This window comes from Pleurodeles waltl, chromosome 6 (assembly GCF_031143425.1).
Source record: "Pleurodeles waltl isolate 20211129_DDA chromosome 6, aPleWal1.hap1.20221129, whole genome shotgun sequence".
In the NCBI taxonomy this organism is placed as follows: Eukaryota; Metazoa; Chordata; class Amphibia; order Caudata; family Salamandridae; genus Pleurodeles; species Pleurodeles waltl.
In genome coordinates this window covers 249,259,546-249,271,456 of record NC_090445.1, presented here as the reverse complement: position 1 = coordinate 249,271,456, position 11,911 = coordinate 249,259,546, and the positions used below count along the sequence as shown (strand labels likewise).

The 11,911-nt window shown below is 45.1% G+C and overlaps 1 long non-coding RNA gene across 2 annotated transcripts in view; it reads left to right on the top strand.

The window, feature by feature from the left end:
• The first annotated feature begins 484 nt into the window (after positions 1–484).
• LOC138301913 (uncharacterized) overlaps positions 485–11,911 on the top strand; it is a 149,303-nt gene continuing 137,876 nt past the window's right edge. The window contains exon 1 of one of the 2 annotated variants that reach the window (XR_011205160.1): positions 485–683. This is a non-coding gene — a long non-coding RNA (uncharacterized lncRNA). Of the gene's footprint in view, positions 684–1,073; positions 1,172–11,911 lie in introns of those variants that run through there. The other variant, XR_011205159.1, reaches the window with a different exon arrangement.

Sequence of the window (11,911 nt, the reverse complement as noted above, 5' to 3'; positions counted from 1 at the left end):
CACTTGCAATTTGATGGACGGGAACTCCATCATTTTTGTGCTGGAGTATCCCATTCACCGAGGTCTAAATAAGGTCCAAAGTATTTTAAAGAGATCTAAGAATCTAAGAAATAAAGAACGAGACCATGAGGCATTAGTAAGCAGTGTGATCTTATTTTAAGGTGATGTGAAGGCCTACAAATACTAAAACAGAATAGCTTGTTTTGTTTTTCGCATGTTCTATGAAATGCAATTTGAGGAAGTGGGAAGGGAAGATTCCTTTACAAATAACATCTCTGCTACAGGTTTTGAAACAGAAAGGATGAAAGTACACTGCATATATTTCTTCAATGCCCCCTTTTTAGGGTCGGGTGTGCAAGCGCTCTAGCCTGCTGTTTGTAATCTCTGTGGGCTTTTAACCACACCCACCGCACACCCATCAGTTTAGTTGGTTCGTGGGCTTGCCTTTTAAAAATCGCATACTTTAATTTGTGAAAGGCATGCCTTTTCCAGTGTGCAGCCCTCCTCGAGCACACTGACCAACTACTAAAAACATAAGAAGTTCCATCTTTTCCATATGGCTTCTGGACAGACTTTTTTTTTAATTTACTACCCAGCACGATCTTGCTGGGCAGTAGTCGAACGCTTTGAATGACATCAACTCTGTTACATGGATAATTGCACATTTGCCAACACGTTTGACGGTGAGTGAACTTCTGTTTCCTTTTGTGTATTCCGTCATGCTCATGGGGTGGCACTTTAAAACGGCTCGCTTATGTAAAACTGTATTGCTTTTCATTTTAATTTATGTGGCAATAAATGTCTGGTTAGGACTTTATTACGTTAATAGCTCAAAGTCGAGCAAATGCGAGACCCATTGCATTGCAAATGCTTATTAGGATTTGCCTCCACGCATGCTCGTGCGCGTGCTTGCAAAATCTTTTGTTAGTAAAAAAACAAAACTTAAAGGGGGCTTGGAACCAGCCCCTTACTTATCTGAACCTACCATTGGCTTATTCCAAAGTCGCTCTGATTTACCTGCTTCGGGTTGGCCAGAATGTTTTCACGTCACTTCCTGTCGTCATCTTTGTCAACGATCTTGACGCCAAGTTGCCTGCGGACCTAGTACTTCTTCCAGTCACTTCCTATTGGACACTCGCCAGTGTCCTTCCCGGTAGCTGCGACGCTGAAGGTACTTCTTCTTTCTTCTTGCATTATATCTTTTTTCTTCTCAGACGTCTTCCTTCTTCGCTGCTGTCTTCTCTCTCTTCTTTCTTTGTTCCTGTCTTTCTTTTTTCTTCCAGCATGTTTTTTTTTTTACTTTGCTGACGTCTTCTTTTTTCGATGCCTTCTTCTCTGTTTTCTATCTGTGTTGCTGTCTATCTTCTTTTTTCTTTCTGCATACCGTCTTCTGTCTTCACTGTCTACTTTACGGCATGCTGTCTTCTGTCTTCACATCTTTCATCTTCTCATGCCTTCTTTCTTCTGCCATCTTCTCTCTTCTTCCGCCTTCGATCTTCTTCCACCTTCAGCCTTCTGCTGTCTTCAGTCTTCTGCCATCTTCTGTCTTCTCCTGTCTTTTGTCTTCCGTCTTCCGTCGTGTTCTGTCTTCTGTCTTCTTCCATGTTCTGTCTTCTTCTGTCTTCTGTCTTCTTCTGTGTTCTGTCTTCTTTCTTTTGCCATCTTTCTTCTGTCTGCTTTTAGAAGCAGTGCATGTTTTACCCTCCATACATGCATGCATTATCCGTGTTAAAATTAATATAACACGTATTTAGGGTTAGAAATGTAAAGTAGACTGCAATATGTGATACCCATCATTAACTACAGTTTGTAAAGTTTGGCATTCTGGTTTGAGAATTGAATTGGAGACAAGATATGCGATGTGAGGACCGGCATCATAACTCGCTGGGAATTTAACTTTAACTGGACCAGCTCAATAGAAGCCCGAGTCATCCGCCCCGAGAATAACATTCCAATATTGCCCTGTAAATGCATGGATTATTTTCACAACAGTTGTCGGGTTGAATTGTCCAAACCAATATGCAAGCATTTTAACACTGACGTTTTTTTTATTTTCTGTCATCCATTTTCAGTGTTTGTGTGGTTAGTGGCTCATCTGTGACTGTGCAGACATACTTAATTTCGATTTTTCCAGAGTCCAGCTTCCAACTGAATTTACAGTAGCTAACACCGAAATCATATTCGTTTTAATGCGGCTGATCCAACTATAATACTGCAATAGTCTTGCAAAACCCCTTTATGTTGCACTAGGCATATGGTCTACCAGGCGTATCATCTGCATAAAAAAATTGGGCAGCATGATCGCGCAACTCTGGAGGAACCACGCAAACATCCTATAAGAAAAAAGCCTGCAGTGCGGGCCGCGCCATATCATCCTCGTTAAGTCCTGCAATGCGACCGCTCATCTGAAGGGTGATTTATAGACCCCATTATACACTTGTTAACCAACGTTGAAATAGAAACAGTTCTTCAGTTTCACTTCCATATTTAAAGTGCTAGATATTTTATTTTCCCAATTCTGTTTATACAACGAGCAGTGTTCTGTGTAACACTGCACCACGGGCTCTCACAATCTCAACAAGCACTGGCAAAGGCTTACTTTATTAAAGTGTAGAATAGAACAGTATAGAACGTTAACAACATGTGATGGACCGTATTATCTGTCTGTGAATACCACAGAATTTCAGATCGGCTATGCTGCTGGTCAATTCTATAAATAATTAATGTAGGAAGAATGATATTTTTTTAATCAATTGGGTGTACATAAGAAATATATGGACTATTTCAGTGTGTATGGTATTTCATGGTTTTTTTAATTTATCGATGAGTTGAGTTTGTTATATCGTGGTAACTATTGATTTTATATCTGATCTGATATGTTTTTTGTTCAAAACCTAATGCCACAATCACCTTTATCTTTGAAGTACTAACTACTTATGATTGTAACTGCAAAGGGCAGTCTGTACTTCTGCAGTTATCTAACACTATGACCGTCAAATTTTCACACTTCCCAGTGTCTTCTGCCTGGGCTCCCATTCTGGAGATGCCTGCTTTAGTAGTAAATTGTTTATTGCCTTATTAATTAATATCTTCACAATGCCATCATATTACATACAAGAAACATTCAGTAAAATCCAGCGGTGGCCGCCGCAGATCTCAAGGAGGGGCTGGCGGCAGTGGGTGGGCAGGACAATTCTTTTTTTTTAAACGTACCTCTTCCTGTCACTGCCACCTTGCTCCTCTTGTTCTGGTGTCCCAGCCTTCACTAGGACACCAGCACAGTCTCCTCAACAATCCTGGCACTGCTTTCATGCTAAAGTTAGAATGAAAGCAGCACCAGGATTGGTCTGAACAGCTTGGACTGTTGCTCAGACACTGCCATGGGACGGGAAGCAGCCTGAAGCACGACTCCCGAACAACAAAGTCGTGGAAAACGAAAGCGGAACAACGCTTTCGTTAACCACGACTTCCTTGTTCGGGGCATTAACCACGCATGTGCTTAACCACGCACATGCGTGGTTAAGGCACAGAAGAAGGGAGTCGGCTGAGGAGGAGGACGTGATCAAGGAGGAGGTAAGTGGTCCTGGGATTTGGGCTGTTTTAGGGGCGGGGTGGGGGGGTCGGGTATTTTTAGTTTTTGGGGGTAGGGGCGGGGGAGGAGGGGTCGGGGCATTTTTAGTTTTAGGGGCGGGGTGGGGGGTTGGGGTATTTTTAGTTTTTGTGGGTGGGGTGGGGGCTCGGGTGATTAAGGTTTAGGGGCGGGGGGGTCAGGGCATTTTTAGTTTTAGGAGCGGCGGTGGGGGGTCTGGGTATTTTTAGTTTTGGGGGGGGGGGGTTGGGGTGGTTTAGGGGTGGGGGAGGGGAGGTCGGGGCATTTTTAGTTTTAGGGGCGGGGTGGGGGGGTCAGGGTATTTTTAGTATTTGGGGGTTGAGGTGGTTTAGTTTTTAGGGGTGGGGTGGGGGTCAGGGTATTTTTTGTTTTAGGGGCGGTTTAGGTTTAGGGGCGGGGAACGGGGGTCAGGTATTTTTAGTTTTAGGGGTGGGGGGTCGAGGTATTTTTAATTTTAGGGGAGGTGGGTGGGGCGGTTTAGGTTTGAGGGGGAGGGGTATTTTTAGTTTTAGGGACGGGGTGGGGAGTTAAGGTACTTTTTGTTTTGGGGGTGAGGGAGGGGTGGTTTAGGTTTAGGGGTGGGGTGGGAGGTCGGGGAATTTTTTGTATTTGAGGTGGGGGTTGGGGTGGTTTAGGTTTAGGGGTGGGGGAAGGCGGGCCGGGGTATTTTTAGTTTTAGGGGCGGGAGGGTAGAGGTATTTTTAGTTTTAGGGGTGGGGGGTCGGGCGGTTTAGGTTTGGGAGGAGGGGTATTTTTAGTTTTAGGGACGGGGTGGGGGTCGAGGTATTTTTAGTTTTAGGGGTGGGGGGGTCCGGGTGGTTTAGTTTTAGGGGCAGGGGTGAGGGGTCGGGGTATTTGTAGTATTTGGGGGTGGGGGTTGGGATGGTTTAGATTTTAGGGGTGGGGTGGGGTTGGGGTGCTTTAGGTTTTAGGGGTGGGGGTTGGGTTGGGGTGGTTTTATGGGTGGGGTGAGGGGTTGCAGTAATTTTAGGGGTTGGGGTGGTTTTAGGGGTGGGGTGGGGGGGTCACAGTAATTTTTAGGGGTCGGGGTGGGGGCAGAGGGGTGCATGCTGGATCCATGCATGCCGTTCACTAATGCCTTTACCAGGAATGCCTTTACCAGGAATGCCTTTACACCGAAAAATCATTCTTAAGGCATTCGTGGTAAAGGCATTAGTGGTAACAACGTGGTCGTTGTTCCGACCTCGTTGTTCAGGCATGCGTTGTTCCAGCATGCATTGTTCCGACGTATATTCCCCTGGGGTCTGTGCAATTTCTCCAGCCTGGCTGTTCAACATAGCCAGGTTGGAGAAACCTAAGTGCGCATGTGTGTTTGGCCGGCCTCAGACATCCGGCCAAAAACGCATGCACACTTAGTGCACTCTCCCTTCCTTCTCCCCTCCTGCCTCCCCCCCCCCCCCCCCCCCTCCTACCTCCCCGTGGCCCAGCTCAGCCCCTTGCTGCACCTGCTGGCTGAGACAGTAGATGAAAAATAGTGAAAAATAAAACCATAGCAAGCTATCATTTTATTTTTCATCTGCTGGCACTGCCAGAGGGGCGGCGCAGCCAGTGCAAATGCCTTTCACAGAAATGTGTGACATGCGGTGCAAGTAGCCCTGTACCCTGTGTCTCAAGGCAGTTAATATGGGTATTGCACTTTTATCTCATGATTAGGGCAGCAGGTGTCTAGGGTCATGCTGTTGTGACACAGGCATTTCATTGTTGCGACATGTAAGCTTGTGTCCGGGCTCCCATTCTGGAGAGGCCTGCAGTAGTAGAGGCTGCAAAGACAGTGAAGGCAAGTGTCTACATTGTCAGAGTACTAAGATCACAGCACTCTAAGGACCCACAAATCAAGCACACAATGGCAAAGCCAGTAGGTCTAGCTTCACTAACACAGTCAGCACTTTAACTCAATACAGTCAGAAACTAAAAGTGGACTATATTGAAATCTTCCTTTTCTTCATTTATATTTCTTTCTGAAATGAAGGTTGAATGGCAAGGGACTGGCCACTGTGTTGGGGTTTGATAAACTGCGAAGAGTATTGATGGTCAAGGTTATGAGGAGACTTGGAAAATATTTTGTTTTGTTTTGAACGGACAGACAACCCAGTTGGCATCTGCAAGGAATTGCAGGAATGGGTCTGGGTAGGCACTGAGTGTGAATGGTGGCATTCAGGGTTTCCACAGAGAAAGAAAGCAGTATCTGTGGAGGTCTCAGAGTAGTGTGAAGCAGCATTTGGGTATTGACAAGGGTCTTTTTACCTGAATGGAAGTGTGGGTTGGCACATGTATTGCAAATGCTGGGATACCAAATAGCTGCCACGACAGTGTGCAATTATTTGACAATAGGGAAATAAACGTGGTGTTTGGAAACAAAGTTTGAAAAAATGCCTCATAGTTATTAATATTTCAGAAAATAAAGGTAATGTGTGAGATCAAGAGATGCTCGGTTTTGTCAGTTACCTCTCTGCCACTGGTAAATTAATGGAAACACTAAAACTAAATTTGAGGCACCCTAAAATAGGAGTTCACAAATTGGCAACTAAATTTGCAGTTCGTTTTGTAGTCTGAATGTATTATGTCAGTATCAAAATTAGATACACTCCCAGTATTTACAAAATCATAATCATAAACAAGATGCCAACAATTATTTGTTAAACACTGCAGATTAATATTGCCAGTTGCTTCAGCAGACACGCGTTTTGCCATCCTCCATCTCCTTTTCAGGGCTATTTATGGAATAACAACCTTCCAAGGAGTCACAATCAAAACTTCTGGTGTCAATAGCTACCAAGGATATTGAGAACCATTTCAAGTAAGCGATATGAATACCTTCAAGGTTGCAAAAAATCATCGGTCTTTGTGATTTCAGTGTGACAAAGGTAGTTTTTAAGGAATCACTAGCTACCGAATTGGTCAATTAAATGGTCTTGAAGCTGGTTGTAGATCTAAGAGCAACATCCTGCTAAAATATATCGACATAAAAATTAAATTTACAACCCAAGATAAGATCTAAAAGCAACAGAATTTTGCCGTAAAGTTTGTCACAGTCAGACCCACTGATGAACTTCAAAACCGGCTTTGAGGGTAATAGGCAGGGCCACTAGAAATATATGATTCAGTGGTTTTGTCTTTTTCTACTTAATCATGGATTTGCAATTAGCTACATATTCCACCATCTGTTGCAAAATTTGTGAATTTCACATAAACGTTTTTTGCTCAAACAGATCAACAGTTACTACAAAAGTGGTAAAACATGGTTTCGTGTAATGCAGAAAGTTATTGTGATTGATTTCTATATTCAGCTCAATAATAGATGTTATGTGGAAGAACTTGAGTAAGTTTTGCACCGTTTGTAACTGACACTGATGGAATCCTGCCAGTCAGACCAAGTTATCCATTGGTGGAATCTTGGGAGTTGGGAAACATGAATGTGTTTGGTAAGCAGGCACACCACGGTGACGCTGAGGATCTCGACTGGTTTGCAATCTTTTCAGGGCCAAAAGTTATGAGAATGAAAAGCAGTGTTTCACTGTTAGGTGAGCGGAAGGAGTTCAGTGGTGAGAGCAGTAGTAGAGATTGTATTTTTGACGGGATACACAGTACGTGTGATTAAATAGGGCTTAGTAAATGAAGAGGCAGTATTGGTTAGAAAGTAGCAAAGACGTTTTAAACCATGGGTAAAGTGAGCAATTGTCCAGGGCCCCCACCTTTCAAGAGGCTCCCTGGTGAACTAAATGGGATTATCGAAATTCCTGACATAATAAAGCTGGTCATAAAAATAGCTATTTTCTACTTTGACAGCCAAGCATGCTTATCAGAAACTTAGGGCCAGCTTTACTAAGGGTTTGGGCTAGGGCAAAGTCACACAAAGTGACACAAAGCAGCACAAACTTTTGCAAAGTTATTTATTTTCCAGCACACAAAATATTTTGTGATGTAATGGCTGTTTTCTCCGCACAAATTGTGCTTTGCAGTACTTTGAACAACTTTGCAACCAAGGTGCATGACCTCGGTGCAAAGACCGATTAGCACAAGCACTCATGGTCTTTGATACAAAGCCTGATCTACTAAGATAGCCCAGACTGACTTTTGCATAAAACACTAACACTTCTTCAAAGCAGACTCTATAAAAAAGGAATGTTTTATGTTCTCCAAATATTTCAACACATTGCATGTGTGCTGCACGGTTAGAAATGTTGACTTGGGCCCCACAAATTCTTACAATGTCACTAAGACAAGGAGAGGGTACAGACTGTATTTGCGATGAAATGTTGCAGTGGTGAGGGATCGGGCTGTATTTGCAAGTAACTGGGATCTAATTTGCTTTAGTGATGTCTGCCACACCTTATTTGCTCGGCTAAGGAATGTCACTTGGTTGAATGTGTCAGCTTGGCTTAGTGTTGATGAGATGAGAAGCAGGATTGAATGTAAAGAACTACAGTCTTGTGTGGGAACTTAGCATGACTTTTAGGTGTTACAACAGGGAATAGATTGTTGACAAACTGTATAATGCTTTTCTTTAGCACACTCTACCTAACTGGGTCTCTTGGCTGAAAGTGGGCTAGTCACTGAAAGCTTGAGCTGGACTTCAGCCACATACGTGGCTCTGGCTCAGCTGGAGGTCTTCTTGGACCCTCCAGTCAAAAACGAGCCTAGCTTCACACGGCTTCTGCCTGTCACCCACACTCTAACCTCCTGCAAGAAGATTTAAAAATAAAGAAGTGACCTTTGCTGTGAAAAAGTAGAGATGAGGACCCCAATCAAGTGGCTGAATTGCACAATGTGAAACCAGAAAACCTGAGATCAATATCGGCTTCCCCACTTTAGCAAATTGTGTGATCCTAAGCAAATATATTATTTCACTGAGCCTCCTTTTTCTTCATTTTCAGAGGAAAAACCTTTAAATGTATGAGTCCAAAGTGTGCACTGCACAGACGCCTCTTGTGTTTGTGTTTAGCAAATTATAATGTTGCTCCAATCATAATAAGAATCTAGGCCACATATAGTGTACATATTAAAATGTTTAGTAGTGAGATTGTCATCATGGGAAGCATGAATGTTTTTAAATCCATGATTAAAGACTATTACTCCCGCTTTAAATAAATACCTCTTACGGAATGCAGATATCTGATTAACTAAAGTGAAGTTTCTGCATGATAAAGAAATACAATTTTTTTTGCATTCTGAAGAAACTTCAGCATATTTTATATGATACATGTTACTTGAGTTACAAGTACAAGCTGAATATTTTCAAGGTTCTGCTCATGTATTCATGTATGGGCTCTTAGATTGAACCCATGCTTGTCGCTCGGGTCGCCCTGTTAATTTGTTGGTTCCGCCGCCTCCCCCCACCACACCCACCAAAGGCACGTGGGAGCTGGCCCACAATGGAGGCCGCAATAAATAAAACATGATCACAAACTGTGTCTTTCCACAAGGGTGGGGAGGGGTCGATGCAAAGAACGAGAGAAGATGAATAAGCAGCAGTATTATCCAATAATGAATCCTCTTACATCACTTTAATTCCCGGCAATCACCATGCAGCTCAGTTATCTGTGAATGCCAATCTCCTCGGTTGGGCGGGAGAGGGACGGATGCTGCGCACTCATCCTGTCAGGAGAGCTCGCGCCAGCTCCGCCGAGACCGAGCGTAGAGCACAGGCACGATCTCAGCTGTGATTGATCAGGGTCATAAAAGGCGCCCGTGCCATTAGGAAGCGCCGTGCACTTATACCCACAGTCGAGCATTAGTTTTAAAACCTCTCGGGAGCAGCAGCATCTCCGAAATTAAGACTTCATTCCAGTTATGATTGCTTTTCTTTAGCCAATACCGGGAGATTCTTCAGCTCAACATCTATCCCGCAGCCTTGGCGGGCTCGACAGTTTTTTTTTCTCAAAAATCTTATCAACTTTGTTGTTTTTCCCAAATGTTCATATCCGTTAACCTCGTGCCCAGTGCCGGACTGTGCGCTCCACCACTCAGGCATTTATTTCCACAGTAGGTTGCAGGCTTGGGGGTAGTTTTGAAGAGGGTCGGCTGTCCTGAGACAAACATTTTTCCCCAGGGCTGATTTTTGTTCCACTCAGCCCTGTTTGTGCCTGTCTTTTTACCAACTCCTGCTTTTATTCTAAGGGCACACCTTTCCCCAGAGCATACAGGAAACAACTAGGATGGCGTGCAGCAGGCCCGGTTCCAGGACCTGGGATCTGGGAGGGTCGTGAAGAAGAATGGGTGGGCCCGCACCCAGCTCTCTGGTGTCTTTTAGAATGTGTGCTGCATACCAACCCTACTGACAGCTTCTGTCTACTCATTTTAAGGATTAAGACTAGGGGTTGTATCTCTTCTGCCCTCTCCACCGCCCCCTTTTTTCTCTCTGCCTGTCAGTCCCCTCTACGGACTTCACCCTCCTTTCACTGTTTCACTCGCTGTCCCAGTCACCTCACCCCCAACTTCTTCCCATCTCACTCTTTTCTCCCCCTGCTTTCTCTCCACCTTATCCACCTGCTTTCCTGCTCTGCCGTTCTCTTTCTGCGTTTCACCCTCATATTTTTCTCACCTCACGCTCCGCTCTTTCTGCCTTATCCAACTTTCACTCTCTCCTGGCCTCGCCATCCTCTCACCGTGCGTCAGCGGACTCTCGCTCCCCTTCACCTTTCTGTTTCCAGTACACTCTTCTCTCTCCACCTGACCTTTCTCTCTTTTCCTTGCCCTCCTCTCTCTTCCTCACCCTTCGCTCTCTCTTCCGCACCCTCCTCTCTTTTTCTTTGAAATTATGTTTGTTGGGTTTTACTTATAAACAACAGTTCCAGTTGGTATAGCCCACTAGGGCAGCAGAATTGAACAGTGTACCTCACAAATAGTACATCGGCAATGGAAACGTGAAATAAAGTACACATGAAACAACACACGGGCAGACTCAGTCAGGAGCCAATAGGAATGAAAAGAGTGTACTGCCGTAGTGATACAACTGGGGGGAGTCTATGACCTGGGGCAGAAAGAGAGGTGAAAAGACCAGAAGGCTCCAGCAGGACTGTAAAGTAGGTCTGTGCAAAGTATGTAGGTGGGGTAGAAGGTCGACAGCAGCACGGCGGGGGGGACACACAAAAGGGCATATAGTGGGTCGTGGCATTGACGTCCCATTTCAGGGGTGGAGGATCATGGAAGTGATGCATTCAAATCATGGGGGGTGGTCATCTTTCCCTACCCTTAGTGAAAACTGGGAAAGGAAAGTGGACCACTGGGGGAGATAGGCCGCTTGCACAAATGACGAAACTCTTAGTAGCGGAGGTCGTCTTCCTCATCTGTGCCCTACTTACGCAATGCTCCGTGCCAGGCCGTCACTGTCAGGCAACCATTGAAGGGTAAGCACGCTTTTAGCTAGGAGGAGAGCTAGGGATGCAAAGTGGACAGGTACCTTGCGTCGCGCGCTGCGTTTGAAGATGCCTAAGGAGCATGCCTCCTAGGTGTACACTGTGCAATTCCATGACCAGGTGAATGGTGTGCGTTGGTAGGTTGAGACACAGTGGGTATGTGCTTGACTTAGTCCAACTGCCACGAATGCTGCTAAAGTATCTCATATAGAGGTCCATTGTGAAGTCCCTCAGGTTGTGAAGGAGGTCACCTGCATAAAGGGACGCTGCATGGGTCCTACCTTCTAGGGGCATACCCCATTCCCGACCCCATCACCACAGGCAGATAACTAAGGGCTTCATCACAAGCGCAAAGAGTAAAGGGAAGGGTGGTCAACCCTTTATGGTCCCCGTCTAACTGAGAAGGGGGCGGGGATGAGGCGACCCAGGTGCACCCATGAGGCTGGCTTGTTGTAGAGCAATCAGGTATAGGCAAGGAGTCACGGTCCCACCCCCCAGGCAAGCTAGCACGAGGAAGAGATAATGCCATGACAACATATCAAAGGCCTTCCTCAGATCTAATATGAGGCAGGCCACACTGGATAACATTCCCGGGACTCGATCTTGTATATAGGAGAGGTGACAGATATTTTGGGAGGTGCTTCGTCCGGGAAGAAGCCCATTTTGGTCAGCATGTATAAGGTTCAGAATGACATGGGCATATCTGTCAGCTAGTATCTTCCCCAGAATTTTGTTGTCTGCCCCAAGTATGGCTACAGGTCAAAAGGAGGACAGGTGGGTAGGGTTCCTGTCTGAATAAGGAATGGAGACCAGGAAGAACTCACAGAGAGAGGGATGGAGTTTGCCCTTGTGTAGTGGCGCTTTGTACATTTCTGCATGGGGGGACGGCAACAGTGTAGCGAAGGTGCTGTAGTATTCCAGCGTC